Genomic DNA, 22,260 nt, shown 5'->3' on the forward strand with positions numbered 1-22,260 from the left:
AAAAAGTAATACGTTAATATGCGGTTCATAAAATTATAAGGAAGTTGCCAGTATGCAAGTGAACTTGTGAGTTTCAAGAATTTGCTCCGCTATGAAAATTCCGCCCTCATTTCCGCAGGTGCATGCCACTTATGCAGTCAGCAGTCAAGTTCAGCGGAGTCAAGTTAAACGTCGTTGCGGCAAGTTAACTGTTGCAACCGTCATTTAAAATGCATACGTACATATATACAAATACCATATATAAGTATATAAATATAATTCTTACAACAACCGAGATGTTTTCTTGAATTTTGTGAAGCTTGTGTTGTTTTAGTACATATCTGATGCCATTGTAAGTATTTGTAAAAAGGACATTTTGTATATAAAAATGTATCCATTACTTAGTTATTTTTGCGAAAATAGCTGCATATAAACTCTCTTTGATTCTCAATGGAGAAAATTATTTCTGAATAAAATCTGAATCTTTGAATATCACTTTTAATGAAGACTGTTTATGTAAACAAGCAAAATTGGCGCATTTGGGACGAAGAGCAACCTGAAGAAATTCAAGAGCTGTCATTTCATCCAGAAAAAACAACGGTTTGGTCCAGTTTGTAGGCCGGTGGAATCATCGGATCATTTTTCTTCAAAGCTGATGCCGGTGGTAACCGTCAATGGGGACCGTTATCGCGGCATAATAACCGGTTATTTGACGACTGAAATTAAAGCTCATAATCTCGGCACAATTGGTTTCAACAAGACGGGGCCACTTTCCACACATCGCATCAATAGTCAATCAAGCAATCAATCAATAGTCTTATGGAGAGAACGCTTCGGTGAGCAGATTATTTCCCGTTTTGAGCCGATCGGTTGGCCATCAAGATCGTGTGATATCACACCGTTAAATTTTTCCTGTGGAGATATGTAAAATCTAAGGTCTATGCAGACAATTCCCCTTAGATTCAGGGCTTGGAGGAAAGTACTACACGTGTCAGATTTATATAGTAAGACCCTCAACCAGCCGATTGAATATCATGTTGGAATATTACGTACCGATTATATTTAATTTAAACTTGACGAATCCAAACGTAAAGCTTTTGAGACTTTTTCGTTACTGCTTGGTATCGGTTTACAAAAATCTGTCAGCGATTGGATAAAAAGCAATTAAACAAAAAAAAAGTGGTTTTTCTCGAAAAATAAAGTAAAAAAAGAAAAAAAGGCACTAAAAGCAAATGATAATAATATTATAGTAAACTAGCGCTAAACCAAATTAGCATTTGATAGTCAAAAACTCTGTATAGCAACTGAAGCAGCACTATTTGTACGACCACTTAAACCACTTCATTAGTATTTAAGAAATTTCTGTGTTATCATATATGAAAACATTTACTGCCATTCTGCAACATGCCTCACCGCTGTTAGCAAAGCCATAAAAATTGCCGCATGAACGTATTGAGTAGTAAATGTAAGCACCGCAGGAATGATTCTCATTAAAAACCACTAAAAGAAAAACAACACACAGATTAGTGCAACGGATAAAATGCCGAGGCACTGCATACATATTAATACAGACATTGATATGCTCATATATGTACGTGTATGTATGGGTGTGTATGTGATCAAAGTTACTTTTCACATTAGTATAAGTGCCATCCATTTTTATATATGGATGTGTGTGTGTTTGCATTTTAGCACATTCATCGCACCAACTAACAAGCGACGCGACGCGACGCGCCTATAGCCTCGATCGCTTCTCCAGTCGGCTGATAAATGAGAAAATCGCACTGCACAGCGGTGAGTTTGCATAATAATTGGAAATCGTACGTCGTCAGCCAATTAACGAACCAATGAAGGAGCGAACGGTGCACAAAAAAGTGGCTACTTAATTTTCGCAGCGCCAATGGCGGGAAGTTAACAGCGGCGCAACGGAAACAAAAAAACGAAAAAAATATCAATGGAAATAAATTACATACATACATACGTACATGAAGACAAAAATTCAGCTGTAACAATTCGAAAGCAATTGCCTTTTCGGGATTGCACGGCAAAACGGTGCGGCATGCCACAGCGTGGTGAACGGTTAATGCACCTACACTTTGTAACAGAGCAGCAAAAAACCAAAGCAGTAGCTACAACAACAACAACAGTGGCAGCAGCACAGCAGTAGTGAAAAGCCATAAATGCTGCAACAACAATTAAAACAACAGGATAATAGCAGCGTGATTCCCGATAATTTGTTGGTGCGAGTGCACTTAGTGATGCGACGAATACTTGCCAGAGTAGGCGAATACGCGAATACAATGTATTTGGGTATATAAATACACAGGGTTTGTCCGGGAAGTAATAGGACCGATTTTCTTCCGCCGCGGCCGTACTTCGGAGCATGCGCGTACCGACTGGATTCGGTAGAGGCCAGCGAACGAGCGGCGCAAGCCGATAAGGCAGCGTTTGTTAGAGCAGAGGTACGCGATTAAATTCTGTGTGAAACTCGGTAAATCTGCGACAGAGATATTTACTATGATCAAGCAGGCTTACCCAGATGTTGATTTAGTGTTTCGGTGGCACCAGGCCTCTTTGAAAGGCCGGGAAGAGGTCGCTGATGAAGACCATGCTGGGAGACCTGCGTCTTCGTTAAACCATCTTCTTTGCCATCAAAGGAATAGTCCATCATGAATTTGTTCCTCCTGAACAAACCGTCAACGCCAAGTTTTACGTGAAACTTCTCAAAGACTCAAACGAAAGGTAAATCGGGTCGGACAAGACATCGCCCCGGCTCCCACCGCCTCTCTAGTGAACAGCTACCTAACCAAGGGCGGCAACCCAACGCTTCCGCAACCGACTTACAGCCCAGATGTGCCCTCCCGGACTTTTTTGTTTCCTTGCCTGAAAAGGCCTATGAAAGGCAAGCACTTTGAGATGTCAGAGGGGATTCAAGCAGCATGCACCTCGGTTCTTAAGGCTATTCTAGAGTATGCCTTCTGTGACGACTTTAATGGTTGGAAATCGCGCTGGCAGCGCGACATCGACGCAGAAGAAGCCTATTTTGAAAGTTTTTAAAGAAATTCATGATTGGTTCAATAAATTCTTTTAAATCGACTAAGTCCTATTACTTTCCGGACAAAACCTCTATATATTTGACCATACTATACATATATTTACGAGGCGAGTTATGACTCATAACCTATTTATGTTCGAACGAGTACTAAACTCAGCGTGAGTAACTAAATTTAGGTTAAATATAGTTGGTTGATTAAATTTGGTAGCAGATGTAATCCTTAAGACCAAGTCGTTATCCAATTGGTCCTTCCAAAGTGCCCTGGCAGCCATTTTCCACCCATACATCTCGAATCGAAGGAGTTTTTCACTAGAATTGCCTAACCCGTGCATTTATTAGAGTTTTACGAGTATGTACCTAACTATTTATATCCATGTCGGTGTAGAGCTCATACAGTTCGTGGTTCCATCTTCATTTCCCATGCAGACGACACCTCAGATCTTGCAGAGGTCATTGCTCTCGAATGTTCCTAGTGTTGTTTATTTCGATTCATCACCGTCCATATTTCTGCGCTGTAAAATAGGGCGGGAATGATGAGGGACTTCGTAATTTCTGTTTGTCGGGACAGGCATCTGCTTCTCAATTGCCTACCGATCCGAAAGAAGCACATATTCTGCCCTTAATTTTCAGACTTAGATTATTGGTGGAATTTTTGTTGGTTCTGAAATATATAGAGATCATAACTTTTAGAAATTTATAGCTGCCAACAGTGACGTACTTCCCAAGGCGTGAGGAACCTTTGTAAGCGGGCTAGGTGTATTTTGGCTTGCCCTCGTTTACCACAATACCATGCTCTTTCGCTTCTTTTTCTAGGTTGGAAAAGGCTGCGCTGACGGCCCTGTTTTTAAGGCCTTTGAAGACAATATCATCAGCGTACGCCAGTAGCATTGTACTTTTAGAGTAGGTAGTGCCACTGCGGTTAAGATTAGTGGCGCTTATCACTTTTTCCAGCATTCAATATGAAGAAGATGGATGATCGTCGCAATTAACCTATGAGTTTCAAGTCCAGGAAACCAAATATATTGCTCAAATTTCTGCCGCATATACTTCGGAATAAACTTTCGACCGAAATCGAGTATATACGCACCAACTGTATTCGGAAACATTGCACATGATAATATTACAACAACAAAAACCACACCATATTCTCGGTCCATTGCTGCAGTGGCCAACGCTGATTATCCGTAATGTTGGATACGTTGCCGCTACTGCAGGCAAATATTTGCGCGCAACGGTTGACGATGCGACACTGGCAATGGCGAAACTGGATGGCGAGCGAATGCAATGAGCGTGCAACGCACGGACAGGGCGCGGACGAGGCTCATAACAAAAGTTGTATTGTACGGGCCATTTCCACTATTTATTAGCAATTGCTGGCTGACTGCGAGCAGCTGGCGTGGCGCAAATAGCCACACATACAGGCGAACACCCACCGGCCGGCGAATGGTGGGCAAACAAAGCGAATAAAACAATAATAACAACAGACAAAAGTGCATATATTTTTAAGTTGAGGACAATAAAAACGTTTTCGTGGCTTTTTACGCGGTTTGGCATACACTTTTGCTGTTGTTGTTGTTGTTGATGTTATTGCCGCTGTTCTTGTTGTTTCGCGCGATTGCTTGTGGTGGCAGAGAGATTCCTGCGTTGGCAGCAAGAAAGTTTTCGCTGACTTTGTAGGTTGGCAGATTTGCAGGTTTTCATGTTTACAACTCTCTTGTTCGCTGTCTCTTTCCCTCTTCATTGCTGTGGAAATATGTTGGCTCGTATGCATGGGCGCGTGTTTGTCCGTGTGATTGCTGCATGTTTGCCGTTTAATTGATTATTTGCTTACTGAAATGTCAATGCAATGACAACTCAGCCACCAGGATTCCGTACACATCGCGCATATTTAAATAATAAAACTGGTTATGACTCAATTTCCCGAGTGGCGTGACAGCATTGCGTGCCTCACAGGCAGCAGAGCGCGCGCACACACACGCTCACATGTGCAAACATAATTAAAAACGAGGAAAAGGAGTAACATAAAAGCAGAGATGTTCGCCTGTGGTTTGGCTTGATATCAGGACTGCAATCGGCAACAAATAAAACTCTAATTTATGACATGATAGTGTGGCTAATTGGTCGTCTTGTAGTATTTTTTTCCTCGACTATGTTTGCTCTTGCGTTTCGAGTCCCGTATTGGCTTCCATATTCATTGCGTCTGCTGTGGAGCCGCAGGCTGCCACATACATATACATATGCATATGAGTGTGCTCTATGTCTTGCGTTGATTAAATTTACCTCCAGTTTGTGCGCATGCGCAGTAAATATTTGATTGCTAGCAATGTGTTATTTGTTAGTTGCAGATGCTAGCAGTTTTCGTTGTTCAGCGTGATTGCTCCGGTGTGGCACATGTGTATACGTATGTATGCGTATGTGTGGTATAGTTTGAAGCAATTTCATTAGGTTTTTGTTCACTGTCTTCTTGTGTCAAGCACGGACTCCTTTCGCTATAATCGCACACTGCACAGCGATGTTGCGCTCTTATCTCCTCAGGCTGGTGGAATAATTACTCTTTTATTCAACTGGCATACGAATCTTTGCTTGTTTTAGTGAATACTTAATTGTATATACGTTCATGAATTTACTCCTTGGATATTATAGATTTGTGAAAAGAGAAAAAACTTAGAAAGATCAAAGACAGGGAAAGACAAGTCGCAAATTAACACATATGTAAACAAATATGGTATAAAGTCAGCTCGCATATCATTATGTTTTGATATATAAAGCTGGTATAAGGTTTATCAATTAAGTTCTTTTTCGGGACAAACTGGAGTAAAATGTCTTCCCTTAAATTCGTTAAGATATCCTTATATATGCTTTATCGTATAACATAAAATCAACCTGAAAACCAGAAAAACATCGGTTTTATTGCTTTCAGCCAGCCTTTCCATAATCCAGCATGGATTATTATGCCTGCATAATGCATAATTCGTCAAATAACGGGTGATTTTTTTGAGGTTAGGATTTTCATGCATTAGTATTTGACAGATCACGTGGGATTTCAGACATGGTGTCAAAGAGAAAGATGCTCAGTATGCTTTGACATTTCATCATGAATAGACTTACTAACGAGCAACGCTTGCAAATCATTGAATTTTATTACCAAAATCAGTGTTCGGTTCGAAATGTGTTTCGCGCGCGTGTTTTGTTCAGCGATGAGGCTCATTTCTGGTTGAATGGCTACGTAAATAAGCAAAATTGCCGCATTTGGGGTGAAGAGCAACCAGAAGCCGTTCAAGAACTGCCCATGCATCCCGAAAAATGCACTGTTTGGTGTGGTTTGTACGCTGGTGGAATCATTGGACCGTATTTTTTCAAAGATGCTGTTGGACGCAACGTTACGGTGAATGGCGATCGCTATCGTTCGATGCTAACAAACTTTTTGTTGCCAAAAATGGAAGAACTGAACTTGGTTGACATGTGGTTTCAACAAGATGGCGCTACATGCCACACAGCTCGCGATTCTATGGCCATTTTGAGGGAAAACTTCGGACAACAATTCATCTCAAGAAATGGACCCGTAAGTTGGCCACCAAGATCATGCGATTTAACGCCTTTAGACTATTTTTTGTGGGGCTACGTCAAGTCTAAAGTCTACAGAAATAAGCCAGCAACTATTCCAGCTTTGGAAGACAACATTTCCGAAGAAATTCGGGCTATTCCGGCCGAAATGCTCGAAAAAGTTGCCCAAAATTGGACTTTCCGAATGGACCACCTAAGACGCAGCCGCGGTCAACATTTAAATGAAATTATCTTCAAAAAGTAAATGTCATGAACCAATCTAACGTTTCAAATAAAGAACCGATGAGATTTTGCAAATTTTATGCGTTTTTTTTTTTTAAAAAGTTATCAAGCTCTTAAAAAATCACCCTTTACATTGCCTTGATTTGGACAGATCAGTAAGCTAGTACTACATGCCATAATGCTTGAAGATAGTGTTCCGATCTAAATAATTTGTTTGAAGATTATTTTCGAATTTTACGATTAGTTTTAGGGTTTGCAAAGAACTTTTAAATTATTGATAATATAGCAGGCTCTATGTCAAAAGAAAAATCCTTCCCACGAGAGTAACCAGAATGCTCCCAGATTTTTATTCGGCAGAGGATTATCAACTCGGCATCATTCCTCTAAAGCACTTCAGATATGTTTTCTGCCGCTACAACAAAATTAAAAAAGCAGTCGTACATATGGTCCAGTCCGGATCAAATTTGATCAGAAGATTTAGGTACATTGTTTGAAAAAAAAATGTTTCAGCAAAGAATTAATCTTTCTTAAGAACAAGATATGGAGTTGGCTATGGGTAGTCACAACTTTTTTTGAAGGTAAGTCGTATGTCATGAATAGCACGTTTAATATTGACATCGAAAGCTTGAAGACAGTCTGGTTTATTGCTAAAGACCAATGACTTCAAATAGTCTAATGGTGTTAAATCAAAACTTCAATTCAATGTCCCAATTTCTTAAAATAATCAAATCTTCAAACTATTCTTGCCATAGTTCGATTGCTCCACGTGCTGTGTGGTACGCAGTCTCGGCTTGTTGGAACCAGAAGTTGGCAAGATCAATATCTTCCAATTGCGGCCATAAAAAGTTGGATATCATCGATCTACCGATGATTCTACCAGACCAAAAACCACACTAAACTGTTAATTTAGGTGAATGAAATGGTTGTTCATGAATAATTTAGAAGAAGAAGATAGTGAGCCGCATCGGAGCAGATGATTTTTACAAAAAAATCCAAGACAAAATCAACAAATTCACGACGTTTAAGGTGGTCCAAAGACAACTTTATACGGATGAAAGCCGCATTCCTCTTTTAAAATCCGCCAGGTTGTGGTTTGGGACAGTCGCAATTCTTGAGAACGTCTTGAAATCGACAAGTTGCGGTATTCAGCAACACTAGCCTAACGGCGGCAATATTTTCATTATTAGCGTGGTTCTTTTCATTTTATTATTGACACTTGAATATTTTTAGAGTCAAATAATGTCAATGTTAGAGAAATTCTAAGGCCACTGTAATTTATGAGTAAATATTCCTCCCGAAGTCGACCAGAAGTTCAAATTCATCGCTGACACAGCCACATGTAATATACATATGTCCAAACATCAAGAGTACGTCAAGTTTCTAATTTATGAAGTTCATAAATGAGTATGCAAATTTAGAAGCATGAGGGTGGTCTATAAACTAACAGTTCGAGAACAAGTAATCAACACATGGAGTATCAACAATCGCTGTAAGGCATAGTTCATTATTGTGTTCAAGAGTCATTTGACAGCTCCATTAAATCTTGATTAGTTTTGATCGGTCCTATCACCCGACTCGATCATTAAAAGCTATTATGAATCATAAATTAAATGGCATAGTTAGATTATTTTCGTAATAGAGGCGCCCGCCTACTCGGCCGCCAGCGACAGCACGTTTAGACTATTGTATATGTACGCATGTACGTATGTGCATGCAAAGGCGGCTGTTGTAAATTGCCTCTTTTAACAATTTAATTATGTTATTAAAGAAGCAAATAGCTCTGGCTGCCAACAATTATACGGTACTCGCATGTGTGTGGCGCTTTTAAGCATTTTAAATTTAGTTGTACAACAAGTGTTCGACGCGCATGCGTACATGCTGCACAGCAATAAACATGGTTATCTATACTTTTATATACATCTTACCTTAAATTCGCTACCGATTGTGGTGCGAGCGTGCATTGCCGGGGTAAGTGAGCGTCAGATGGCAAATAAATTGCATGAATTAGCATTTTATGAATGGAAAAAAGGCGAGCGAAAAGAAGATGTATGAAATAAACAAAATGAAAAAAGAAATGACAACGGCAACTGCCAACGCATTTTTACAACGCACTCGGTCTGGCATTCTGTCAATGAGCCATCAACTGCATCATTTCAATGTAAGTAAGAGAGTAAGCCTTGTGTAAGTCGGTGTAGGAGCGGCGTAAGCCTACTCATGCAGCAGTGCCACAACCTGTTGAAAGTTACCGCATTACCGTGTGGCATGCGTCGTTGCTGAATTTAATGAATATTTTTACGCACAACAGCCAACAGTAGTTAACTGTTTGGTGGTTTTGTTGCATGGAAGAGTGCTCCGTTGAAGTAGCTTTGATTGACTGACTGACTTTTATGCATTTCAATGCGGGCCTTCAAACCGGTAAGTGAAAATGTTTGTAGGAGTGTGTGCGCATGAGCACTCTTGCGGTTTTATGCTGATTTTGCGGTAAATTGTTAAACATTTTTGCTTTGCTTTTGTGCGTGTTGCGTGCCGTTGGTCAAACTCAATCAAAACAGATTTATGACTGAGGTTGCTTTCGCCCATCATTCAATAATGATGCTTAATGGTTTTGTTAGTAAATTAAAACTGCTTTGGTTTTATCTAACGTATGGATGTGTCAGTGTGTTCTCTAATGGTTGGCTTTATTACCCCTGCTGCATGTTGCATATATGTAATACCAGTACTTAGTAAGCCATACAATATGTTGGCGGTAAGTATAAACAGTAGTGATATGGTTTATATGAGTGAATAATTTCTATACAGGAAAGTTAACCAGAGTTTATATTGTATAGAAAATAATATTGATTAACTTATTTGAAATATTTACCTAAATTATTTCTACAATATTCGAATTCGATCAGAACATGTCCCTTAAGCAACCAACAGTGTCAAAATACATGAAATCAGGTGATAACCCCACCTACTCCCAATATAACGGTACTGCTAAAAACTACTAAAAGTGCGACAAATAATTTTTGAAGAAATATGAACCAAAGAAATATGAACCTAAATGCGGCAATTTTGCTTGTTAACATATCCATCGAGGCCATCTAGAATTGGGCCTCATCGATGAAGAAAATTTATCTCGAAAACGCTGGATCATCTTAGAACTTTTTAGGAGCCCATAGAGCGAAGCGATGTCGCTTAGGAACGTCGACCGGCTCAGTTCTTGCAGAAGCTGTATTAGGTACGTTTTCAATTTAAGATCTCTACGTAAAAAATGCCAAGTCGTTCCATATGTCTCCATGAGTCTTCACGGTCTTCATGGCAACTCTCAGCCACGGCTGCTATATTTTCTACACTGTATGATGGACGTGATCTATTCGGTAGAATATTATCCAATAATGAATAGTGGGTTTAAAGATGGGTGATGGTAATGCGAATACGACGCTCAGTAGACCGATTTTGTTGATCATAAGTTGAGAGCAGCGCGTAAAACACATTCTTTACAGAACGTTACCATAATTTTCGTAATAAATATGAACAATTTGTAAACAATGTTCAGGCGTAAGCCTTTCCATGAAGAAATGCCAAACACTACTGAACAAAAATAACGTGATAGCTTAACACAATTCACGAATAATTTGTCAAAAAGAGGCTATTGAAAAAAGTACCTCCACTTGGATCACACGTTATAATGTTACCTTGATATTCTTATGTACCAGTGCAAAAGCTAACAAAAGCGAACTACAATTAGATCTACTTCTCATTTAGCACAGCCTTAAATTTTCTCTTTCACGTTCCAGTATGGAAATCAAACCCCAATGTGGGCATACAACTTTTCTCGAATAGTGCGACTAAAGTAGGCATCTTATGATCAAAAATTGTCAAAATCGGACTAAACCTAGTAAAGTTCCCAGATACCGAATATGTGGATAAAAGTTTTATCAAAAATATCGATCAGTCTTTCAGATATATTGTAAAAATTCTGAGAGAATCCTTTTCAAATGATAGTTTGACTGTATGCCAAACATGTGTTGAATCGGATCAATAATTTCGATAGTCCCCATAAACCCAATATCAAAATTTTCGGACTAACAGTTGACTTTAGACTACTAGATCTCCTATACCTTACAAACCTTATTTCTTTGGCATTGATCTTTGCAAGTTGCAAGAGTATAAAATGATAGTTACGATGAACTTAGTCCTTCCTTATTTGTCTTTAAGTCGATAATTTTTATTTTTTAGGCTTCTTATAAGTAGAAGACCGAAACCACAGCAGCGGTCGAAGATCTTAGTATTAGCTTCGACGTTGATCGCGTGTGACTTGAAAAAAGTATATACTCCTTCTATTAAAAAAATATTACTGTATATTCTGACAATATGTATAAATATATCCCTAAAATTTTAAAACAGTTGCTATGGCAGTTTTCTTTTTATGTTCCCAAAAATCGATTTCTTTAAGCAGACACACTAAATGTGCCCTTATCACTCTGGATCGGTAACGGATTGTTCGTATGACCTCCGTTCAGAAGAACATTCCACTAAACACATTATAGAGTTGGTCACTTATCATAGTCGAGACGTCCGATTACCAAGCTTTGTGCACAAAATGTCAACTGTTTCATTTCAGAATAATTTCAAAGTGAAAATGTTCCGGGGTGCCAACATCATGAAGACTAAGGCAAGACCAAAGTCAAGCCAATCTCACAAATATTAATAAAAGGAGATCTAATAGAGTTCGATACCAAAACTTTCTGTCTTCAAATGAAAATTTGTGAAATCTTCGATTTCTATGTTAACTTTCAAAGGGATATAAAGGGTGATTTTTTAAGAGCTTGATAACTTTTTTTAAAAAAAAAACGCATAAAATTTGCAAAATCTCATCGGTTCTTTATTTGAAACGTTAGATTGGTTCATGACATTTACTTTTTGAAGATAATTTCATTTAAATGTTGACCGCGGCTGCGTCTTAGGTGGTCCATTCGGAAAGTCCAATTTTGGGCAACTTTTTCGAGCATTTCGGCCGGAATAGCCCGAATTTCTTCGGAAATGTTGTCTTCCAAAGCTGGAATAGTTGCTGGCTTATTTCTGTAGACTTTAGACTTGACGTAGCCCCACAAAAAATAGTCTAAAGGCGTTAAATCGCATGATCTTGGTGGCCAACTTACGGGTCCATTTCTTGAGATGAATTGTTGTCCGAAGTTTTCCCTCAAAATGGCCATAGAATCGCGAGCTGTGTGGCATGTAGCGCCATCTTGTTGAAACCACATGTCAACCAAGTTCAGTTCTTCCATTTTTGGCAACAAAAAGTTTGTTAGCATCGAACGATAGCGATCGCCATTCACCGTAACGTTGCGTCCAACAGCATCTTTGAAAAAATACGGTCCAATGATTCCACCAGCGTACAAACCACACCAAACAGTGCATTTTTCGGGATGCATGGGCAGTTCTTGAACGGTTTCTGGTTGCTCTTCACCCCAAATGCGGCAATTTTGCTTATTTACGTAGCCATTCAACCAGAAATGAGCCTCATCGCTGAACAAAATTTGTCGATAAAAAATTTTCGAACCGAACACTGATTTTGGTAATAAAATTCAATGATTTGCAAGCGTTGCTCGTTAGTAAGTCTATTCATGATGAAATGTCAAAGCATACTGAGCATCTTTCTCTTTGACACCATGTCTGAAATCCCACGTGATCTGTCAAATACTAATGCATGAAAATCCTAACCTCAAAAAAATCACCCGTTATATGAGAAACCATAATTATTGCTGTTCTTCCAGATGTTTGTAATTCATAAATTCTTTACTTATATTAAATGCTGTAAAGAGTGGAAGACATACAAAAGAAGTCACCACAGATATGCTAAATTTATATCCAATGAAAGGGAGAAAAACACAAATCAGATGGAAACATGATATAATGATGAACTACAGAACCGATACTCACTAAAATCTAATTTTAAACCCAATTTGGCATAATCGCTTAATAGAAAAGAAAATTGTGAATTCAATAATTCTTCAATAATAAGAAAAGTCATACTCAAATCTTTACACAAAACAAGTAATCTATTCAAAATAATTATTTATTAATTAATTTGAAAATCATTTTATAATAACATCAAAGGGTATGCCCACAACCATTTGATTGCATAACCACCTCATTGAACTTGGTAATAAACGCAATAATCATCACATTCTGATTAATATTGGAAAATCTTTTAATTACAAAATGAAAACAGAAAGCTAAAAATCCAAAATCGAAATTCTTATGGACAATACCAACGCAACAACAGCAAGCTAACAAAGTAAGAATGCAACAACAATACATATTATTGTCGAATTAACGTACTATTTCTTAGTATTCTTTCGAAATGATCGACTTCTGGTCTTCAGCAGGAACAAATACACGCACAATAACCGAACCGATTTCCTTGCCTATTCAACATTGAAAATGGATAAATAATAGGGAAAGCCAAAACCAAAACCCAATCGACCACAACCAACACGATTAATCACTTTGGAATGTTGTATTGCAAGCACCATGTGCAGTTGCTGATGCTCTTTTTGCTGCTGTTGAAAGCAACATGCGCTTTTGGTGCGAGTAAAGGATGTTCTTGTTGTTGCTTATGAGTGCATTGAAGATTGCAAAGGAGAACTAGTTATAAAAAGATAAGCAACAATGTGTGGTAATACTTAACTTATTGTTGCACGGTTACACATTCTGTTGGCTGAAGCTTTGCTCCTTGCCGGTGCCTGATGTTCAATATAGAAATAGTGGCTTTGTGGCAGACGTACATACTTGAGGCGAAGAGTGGCAATAAAATATGTATTTAGTGAAACCTTGGCAAGCTTCATTGGCTAGTAAGTGAAAACGTGGAATAACAAAAGGGGCGCTTGATATAAATATGTACTATATGTATTTGTCTTTATCGTATATTGAATGTAATCATTCGGCAAAGGACAATGCACCCTTCAAATACATTAATTGAATTCTTTTAGAGCTCTAGATGCGAGTGGCCGTTGACACTTGAAGAGGCTTTTTAACTGATTGCCTTCTTCTTCTTTATTGGCGTAGACACCGCTTACGCGGTTATAGTTGAGTTTACAACTGCGACAGTCGTTCTTCCTTTTCGCTGTTTGGCACCATTTGGAGATTCCAAATGAAGGCAGGTCCTATTCTGCTTCCCCAGCGAATACTGTGTCGAATACTTTCAGAGCTGGAGTGGTTTCGTCCATTCGGACGGCATGACCTAGCCAGCGTAGCCTCTGTTTTTTTCATTTGCTGAACTATGTCAATATCCTCGCGTATCTCATACAGCTCATCGTCTGCATCTTATAGCAAGACGTGCAATAGTTATTCTGTGTTGGACTTCGAGGCTGATTTTGTTGTTGCTATTGATACTGGTTCCAAGATAAACGGAATTATCTTCGACTTCGAAGTTATGACTGTCGACAGTGACGTGGTAGCCAAGTCGTGTGAAACCTCGTTTGATTTCGAACGGCTCGGAGAGAACCTTCACGATCCTGACGGATCTGTTGGTATACCTCAACGTCAGTTTACACAGCCTTATTGGTTTTATGGGAATACCAAATTCGGATATCGCGAAATAAAGACAGCTTCTTTTCGTGCTGTCAAAAGCAGCTTTTAAATCGACGACGATGTGGTGCATGTCCATTTTCTTTTCATAGGTATTTTCAAAGATTTTGCACATCGTGAATATCTGGCAAGTTGTTGATTTTCCAGGCCTAAAGCCACACTGATAAGGTTCAATCAGTTTCACACAGTACAATATTTCGACAGGCAATCCATCGGACCCCGCCTTTTTGCTGTTCTTCTATTCGAAATTCTTCATAGTCGGGCAATGGAACGGCTTTCTCATCACTGCACACGGCACTCCTTTCTGTTCTTCTGCATTTTCTGAAAACCAATAGTTTCGGTTGTAGCTGTACGTAAGGAGCTTGAAATGCCATCCTACAGTTCCTTTATACCAAGTTGCTGACGAGAGGTTTCCGAGAGCAAAAGTGCAAGTCGAATAGAAAGTTGAGAATCGTTCGGCTCTCTGTTGTGATATCAGCTTCTCGACGACGAACCTTTCCTTGTGTTTGTTGCGTATCTTGGCTGCAACTAGATAGTGATCCGAGTTTATGTTAGGACACTTGAGAAGATGGAATGCCATGTCTTTAGTGGTGAGTAAAAATGGACAAAAATGAAGAAAGAACGAAAGAGAACTGTCAACTGCTACTCGTTTACGGACAAACAGAAGAGGTCGTACATTTTTTTTCGACTCAACGAGTATAAAATCAAATCGGGTATAGAACTGTTAAAATAATACTAAGTGAATCAAAATTTTAGTTGGTATTGATAAATCGTCAAAAGATAGAAATGTATTATATATTTAATAAGGTGTACTTGAACTAATTAGTAACTCGATATTTGATATATGTATATGCATGTAGTGTCATAACTGGTTGGTTATAATTGGTTCCGGTCATTACTACTTGCTTCTGATCAATAGCGGGAAGCAATTAACATAATGCTTTTAAGATTTTTTTTATTGAAATTTCCAATTTATGTATTTGCCAACAGCACAAGTAAATAAAAAGACTTGACACGCAATAGCTGAATTGAAAGCGCTTCAGCGCCATACCACGCTTAGTTGAGTTGCCAATGCAGCAAAGCATCGCAGAGGTGCAACACAAGTGTTTACATACATCAAAATATATATGTATATCGCACCTATGCATATGTGCTGTAAGGTATATACATATAAGTATTTGGAAATCGGCCACAAAAACGCAGACACAATAAATGCACCCGAAAGACTAACTCCAACCAATCGAAGCAATCATTTAGCTACGCTATTTTAATGTGGAGCAAGGGGAAATATCTTTTTATAGCAAAGCATAACCGAATATGTATACCAGGGATATCCTTTGTGCTTACCTGAAGTCGTTTCTATATACATGTATTGTGAATTGGTAATGCTCATATGGGTTTCCTACACTTTGTGGCACTTATACGCATGTGTAAAATACTTCCCCCTTTCACTACGTAGACATTACTTTTTGCATGCATCACTGAAAGTCATTAGACCGATAAATGAATGAGTAAACTTCCAACGAGTGTCACCATAATAAGCGTCGCCAGCTGGCAACACCAAGTCAGAGCAACAAAGAGAACAATCCAACTAACAGCATCAATGAAAGCAATAAGAAGTACAACAATTACGCTTACTTTACTAATACTTATGTACATATGTGTGTATTGGCTGAGCTCCCCCAATTCACGAGTAAATGTGAAGGTTGGAAGTTTGGCTGAAAGCCTGGGAGTGGCATGCAACCTTCAAATGTCAAGCTAAGCGCAGCTCTTTAAGCAGACTTGCATATCTTTGCATCTGTATAAGTAGATGTACATACATACATATGTACATGCGTGGGTAAGTATGCGCACCCTCCAACACATTTGTATGGGATACCTACATACATGCTCGTGTTGGTCTCGTTGTAGTATTCGGTGTTGAGTGCAATCTTGTGTTCAATTTAACAGCATCTTCAAATCGAATTTCAATTTCCTTTATTGCAACTTAACGTTGCAGCAAGAACGTCCTCCTCTCACACGCCTGCCCTCAAACATTCCGGCGCTTTATTTGTCTATTTTCCTATTCTCCCAGGGTTCTGCGGGCGTAATGTTCGCTTTTATTTTCCTTATGTGCTTCATTTTTTACACAGATTTCTGTATGCTCTTTTCACTGCTTTATTTCTTATTTTCATGGAAATGTTGTGCAACAAACATTGTACAGCAGCGGCAGCAGCATATAAACAGCTCAGCTTGCGCAAGCGTCACGACGCGCTGTTGCATGCTGTTTTGCCACAAATGCTTAGCGAAATTGACATTGACACTATGCGCCTGACTTGTTGGCTGACGACTGCTAGCTCGCTGGCCAGCCATACCCCGCAAGGCCCCACTGTCCGACAGACCACCGCGGTTGAGTGCTCATCCGTCTAACTGACTCCCTGCCGGCCAATTGCGTTGCTCTTATTTTGATGCGGCAGTCGTAGCGATTGCAGTCAGTGGAGAAGGTGGTATGGAGCGTAGTATGGAAACATTATCAATTTATAAAACTTTGTTGCTAATTAACTTGGCATACAGTTAGCTGTGAGTTATATAAAGAATATGTTTACAAACAAATGTGAATGGAGTACTACATACTATATGTACAAGTATGTATACCTGTATGCAACCCAATAGAGAATTGTAAGGTAGTTTAAAGGCGTAAATAATGATTTTTCTCATTGTAATGAGAAGAAGACCTTGACTCGGGAATGGTTAGCAAGCAAAATTGGTTAATACGACCTTCTAGAGATCGTCAGGATTCAAAACAAAAGCGGTAACTTCGGGTGCATCGAAGTGATTTGAGCTCAACAATTTTTTCGGAGATTTCATTAGTTTGTTGGAAAGAAAATGACAGGCGCCAAGTTGCAGATTGACGCCTCAGAAACTGAGGGACTAGTTCACTTATGTATATACAGAGAGACGGATGGAGAGACAGACAGACATGGCTAAATCAACTGATGATGATATGGTATATGTTATGGGTCGCCGACATTTCCTTTTAAGTGTTGTTTCATCCTGTTCAGGGGATAACAATGTAAGTGAATGGACTTCAGTTCCCAAATATGAAATCTTAGAAATTAGGAAAAGTCGTTGAGAGCTAATACAGGGTAGGCCATTTAAAGTTGACCCATTTGTTTCTAAAAAAAAAGAACAAAAGAAAACAATGTTTTTTGTTTATTTCAAAAATAATTTATTTTGGTCCAAGGGGATTTGTTTCAGCTAATATTTAAAAATTAGATCGCGTAAATGGGCACCTTTAGCTTTGACAGCTAAATGCACTCTTTTTTCGACATTTTCCATGACTTTGGCCAATGTTTCGGATGATATGGCGGCTGTTTCACGTCGAATGTTGGCTTTCAGTTGAGCTAAGGTCTTTGGCTTATTAGCGTATACCTTGGATTTCAAATAACCCCACAAATAAAAGTCTGGTGGCGTCAAATCTGGTGATCTCGGTGGCCAGTCAACATCACCATTTTTCGATATCAATCACCCGGGGAAAAATGGTCGCAATAAATTGATTGTTGGTCGAGCTGTATGGCATGTAGCCCCGTCCTGTTGAAACCAGAAGTTATCCATGTCATTTTCGCGAATAATGGGTATCACAAAATCCGTTATCATGGCTCGATAACGCTCACCATTGACTGTTGTCGTGGCTCCATCATCGTCTTCGAAAAAATACGGTCCGATGATCATATTCGCGCAAACACCGCACCAAACTGTTACTTTTTGGTCGTAAAGAGGCTGTTCTTCAATTAATTGAGGATTTTCGGTGGCATAAAATCGGCAATTTTGCTTGTTTACGCCTCCATTCAACGAGAAATGTGCCTCGTCTGACATGATGAGTTTTCGCCAAAAGTCAAGTTCGTTTTCAGCCATTTCGATGGCCCATTTGCCAAAATTAAGGCGTCGCGGATAATCAGCTGGGTTTAGTTTTTGTGCCATTTGAATTTTATATGGAAACATCTTCAAATCTTTATGAATTATGCGTCGGAGAGTGGTGCTAGAGATGTCTAATTCCTGAGAGCGGCGATAACTCGATGTCGATGGAGTCTCCTCAATACTGGCTCGTACAGCTTCGATATTTTCATCAGAACGTCTTGTGCGTTGTCTGGATGCATGACTGGCATTACTGAGATTACCGGTGTTCACAAATTTTGCGTATAAAGACTTAATTGTGTTCTTAACTGGAGCACTTTTCACTTTATTTTTTTTGCGAAACGCACGTTGAGTTAACACAATTGAAAAGTTATTTTGAATATAAAGCTGAACAATTTCAGCGCGTTCTTTTGGAGTGTACTGTTCCATGGTATAAATTGTCTTCGAATGACGCTTCTAACGCGGTATGACATTAGCCGATTTGTCAGCGCTGTTAAAAGTTACAGCGTTGCCAGATGGGTCAATTTTAAATGGCCTACCCTGTACTAGCAAAAGAGGTGGAGACTCTCTGTTGAATCGTTCAAATTCGTTATGGTTTTTATCATATATACTTATACATATATATTTATGTAAAATATACTCATGTCACCGTGATGAGCGCTTCTTCTTAAGAAATATGTATATTGATATTTTTCTCTACTGGGTTGTGCTCGTCTGTTGTGAAGTATTTCGTAACCATCATTATGATTTGTGCTACTTGTGTGGCAGTAACGGCTTAATTTGTTAATATGTGCTAACTGTATGATTATATAACTAAATGTACGCATTAAGTCGTAACTCATAATCCAATTAACGCTAATACTTTTCATACTGAGGTAAGATTATATGGTATGACATAATTTTAACAGGGTGGAACTGATATACTAAAGTTAGTTTTTCTGCAGTAAGCACGTGGCCTATAAGTTACGGATTTATAGATAAAAAGTAAGGAAGAGCTAAGTTCGTGTATAACCGAACATTTCATACTCTTGCCACTTTCAAGAAGTCAGGTTTATAAGGCTTGTTAGTTATATCTGGTCTAGGGCGAGTTTTCACACTATTTTATTCATCCCAAGCACAAAGATGCACCGTTATTAGAAAAAACGCACTTTCTCAATTTTATTCCGATAACTCACATATTGACCGATATATGCAGTATAAGTCACCTTAAAGTTCGAAAATCTTTATATGAGGTATATGGTGCTCAGGGAAGTATTGGCCCGATTCAATCCATTTGGAAAAAACTTACATACCATTTTAAGAAAAGGTTTATACCCGAATTTAGATTATATATCTCGCATTTGTATAGTGAAAGTGGCATATTTAAATGGAATTTAAGACTGTGTCATATGGGAAGTAGCTGAAGGCTTAGCTCGATTTCGCTTTGTTTCGCACTGCTGTAGTGTCAAGGGAATGTTATGTGCCGAGTTTGGCTGAAATCGGTCAACTAGGTTCTGAGATATGTGAGTTTACTTAAAAGTGGGCGGTGCCATGCCCATTGCCTAATTTTGAACCAGTCTCCTTCAAACTCTTGACCTCTTTTGACCCGATGACTCTAGCTACAGCAATCACCTATGCAAAATTGGTGCTTAGTTATGGAGCTTAGTTGTGAGTCTACATACGTTTTCAGTTAATGGTGTTTAGTGGTTGGATTACGTTCATCTACGAACTTTTTACTCAACTTACAGATCGCACGGACCGACAGACACATAGACAGAGAGTCGCCCAGATTTCAACTCATCTCGTCATCCTGATCATTTGTATATTATATATAACCCTATATCTATCTTGTTTAGTTTTAGGCGATACACACATTCTCCTCCGGTGAATCATATATACATGACATACAACACTTACTACATATAAGCAATTTCTGTTACATATTTTTTTGGTGAAATTTTGTATTAAAACACTATCGGCCTAGATTAAAACCATTTTTTATAAATTATTCGAATTTGGGTCAGTTGCACCTTCAACAATTTGTGAATGCTCTCAAAATTAATTGGATCACACTGCAATAACTTCTGGCCACTTGGCCTACAAGTCAACCCAATTTGTCGGAGTAAAAAGTTTGCAGGCTTAAAATGATTTTTTCCCAATTTCCTGATGAAATTACAAAAATTGCATTTCTTTTGTAAGCAATAAATTCACACGTGTTCGCAGTAACTTGCAATCAATTTGCAGCCTGTCGTTGCTTGTGCTTTGTTTTTGTTTGCGGCAACAGATAAAACTGACGGTTGCAGTGACCGCTGAATATAGAATATTTTCATTTTTAATTGGAAAAACATCAACGATATTAGCAAGCAACTAAGAACAAAAGAGAAGTTCTACTGATAAAATATTTAGCAGCAATACGACTAGAGGATGCCAACAGCCAATAAGCCAAACATATTCGAATACAATCACGCCTGAATTGCTGCCAGCGAGCTGTTTGTTTGAGGGCGCACTAACCGGACTTGAAGTGGCTCGGGTGTGAGGGCCATAATAGCTTAGCAAATTTGTGCCGATTGTGTGAAAGTCAAAAAGTCCCAAACTCCTGACTGCAACGCGGCCAGATAGAGAAGATATGAAGTGGCTGCCATGCTCTGTGTACGTCGCCTGCTGAACTATGCAGACGGCATGCCATCAGGTCGCCGTCGCGTCGCGCCACAGCGTCACATCCTAAGTATTTGCAACTGTTGCAGATTGCAGTGCCGCTGCATGCCGATGCAGGCAGATAACCATGGCGAGGTGAGCGCATAGGCCATGGCCGCCAAAGGCCGACTAGCGCAAGCCGTTAGGCAACACTCGAAGTGTGGCAATTACGGTTGAGGTGAGGTAGCGTGCATAAAGTGGGCGGTGCGGAGTTGGGTGTATGCCCATGGCGTTAGTTAGCGCTAAGCACTGGTCTCTATTTTAATTGCCGGCAATGACAATTTGTAGCCAGCGCTTAGCTTTCAAACGAGCCGAAGTAGCTGCATACTTACATATGTACGAGTACATACTTGTAGAAGTATTCTAAAATATTTTGCTTTAATCTGGGAATTTTTTCCCTTCCTGGTATTCCATATTTCAGTTGGCATTTCGGAATCTTAAATGGTTTAAAAACGCTCGCTCATTCAGAGTCTGAGTGTCCCAAATGATGATGTCCTTCGCAGCACATAACCACACTGGCCCAAAGAAACAATTAGCAAGTGCTCGGAAGTATGCCAGTAGGAGCAATTCATTTACTAAATTCGTTATGGAAATTTTTAATCTAAACTAACAACAACAAAGAAGACATAACCATTTACTTTTCTGATTATATGACGCGTCTCCTAGAAATTTCTTTATTCAGCTTAAATCGCCATAATTGAGTTATGGGTTTTATAAGCACCTCCGCTCCAATATTTGACATTGACTACAGACTTTAGATAAGAGGAATTAATTCCCGAAAAATATCTCAACCAATGTTAAACATACGACCTTGCGACGAGATTGGACCTTTATTGACTAGACCTCGCCTGTCCGTATAAGTTTATTTACTTCGGAAGGTACATGCTTCTTCTGACCGACATTGGTAGCAACGATCTGGTATGATAAGGAAGATCAAACCGATCGATCTATCGGGGTGCACAACTGTAAAAGTCATGGGTAAAGCGTTAGATCTAGAATACTTTCTAATCTCAATATAAGGAACTGTAGGAAAACAGTTGGTCTCAGTCTGGACGTTCAAGGTTTGTCCGTAAAGTAATAGAACTGATTTTCTTCCACCGCGACTGTACTTCGGAGCGTTCGCGCACCGATTGGATTCGGTAGAGGGCGTTCCTAGCTAACGAACAAGCTATTGGTCATTTGTCTCGGGCCATCTGGAGAGTCATTTGATATGTCGTTTGATATGATCAAGCAGGCTTACCCAGATGTTTCTTTAGCAAGAAGTGGTGTGTTTCGGTGGCACCAAGCCTTTTTGG

The sequence above is a fragment of the Bactrocera dorsalis genome, chromosome 3 (genome assembly GCF_023373825.1).
Source record: "Bactrocera dorsalis isolate Fly_Bdor chromosome 3, ASM2337382v1, whole genome shotgun sequence".
Lineage (NCBI taxonomy): Eukaryota > Metazoa > Arthropoda > Insecta > Diptera > Tephritidae > Bactrocera > Bactrocera dorsalis.